This window comes from Montipora capricornis, chromosome 14, assembly GCF_036669925.1.
Source record: "Montipora capricornis isolate CH-2021 chromosome 14, ASM3666992v2, whole genome shotgun sequence".
In the NCBI taxonomy this organism is placed as follows: domain Eukaryota; kingdom Metazoa; phylum Cnidaria; class Anthozoa; order Scleractinia; family Acroporidae; genus Montipora; species Montipora capricornis.
Window position 1 is genome coordinate 46,223,883 of NC_090896.1, and position 929 is coordinate 46,224,811.

A 929-nucleotide genomic window follows, 5' to 3' on the forward strand; every position below is an offset into this window, starting at 1 on the left:
TAAACGATTGAAATACTTGCAGACTGTTGTTCTCTCGAAAATAAGGCAGGGAGTACTGAAGGAATGAGGGTTTTAAGACGAGAAGAATTACCTATTCTCGCCCCGAAGGCCTTTTTTGTGCTTGTGTTCATGACGATAAACGCTCGTCGGACCCAGACAGAAAGGGGCTGACTTCAAGCAGTGTGCTACACCAGGAACAGCAACGCCAAACGATCAACAATCAAGATTTAAGATGTGAATAGAATTTGGTATTAAAGAAAGAGACTTGGCCGTGAAGCCGCAAGCCGACATGGCCGTGAAGCCGTAAACCAGTGTGTATACTGGTGATGTTAGCAAGATTGATTTGGTGACCAGCGATCGCGCAACAATAGATGCAGGCTCAACACAGTACTCAGTGTGCACAAGAGTCTCATTCAAAAGAGTTTGCAGGACGGCCTTGAATTTCTCTGGATTTGAGAATATTGTTCCCTAGCTAGTACATGCCGTTTGATCGAGCTATATTCTCTTTTCCTTATTATTTAAAGATTCCTTATAAAAGTTATAATTTTGTTTAACTGACTATAAAAAAGATTTCGCAATTACCTCTTTTTTTCCCGGGTACAGAACCGTCAAGTGGATTTCAAAATGCATAAAATGTATCTACCTTCATTTTGACTTTACTGGCTGTAAACTGTGTACTGCTCTCCAAAACGGATCTGAATCCCTAAAAGAAAAAAAAAAACAAAGAAAACGTTGTAAGCAGTGCACCAGGTAGCGACTATGGATAAAAACTAGATAAAAAAATACACAGTATTTTATGTGTTGTGAATGGATAGGTATGGCCTCATTCTCTCACTAACAAAGACATTTGAAACAGAAAACTACGATTTCCTAACCTAACAGTAAAGAAATATAATTCTTCTTCTTCTTCTTCTTCTTCTTCTTCTTCT

The 929-nt window shown here is 38.8% G+C and overlaps 1 long non-coding RNA gene across 1 annotated transcript in view; it reads right to left on the reverse strand.

Moving 5' to 3' along the window:
• Positions 1 to 929, reverse strand: part of LOC138033093 (uncharacterized) — a 1,932-nt gene extending 1,003 nt beyond the window's left edge. The window contains exons 1-2 of the long non-coding RNA XR_011128566.1: positions 876 to 929; positions 644 to 703 (exon numbers count right to left, since the gene is read on the reverse strand). This is a non-coding gene — a long non-coding RNA (uncharacterized lncRNA). The remainder of the gene's footprint in view (positions 1 to 643; positions 704 to 875) is intronic.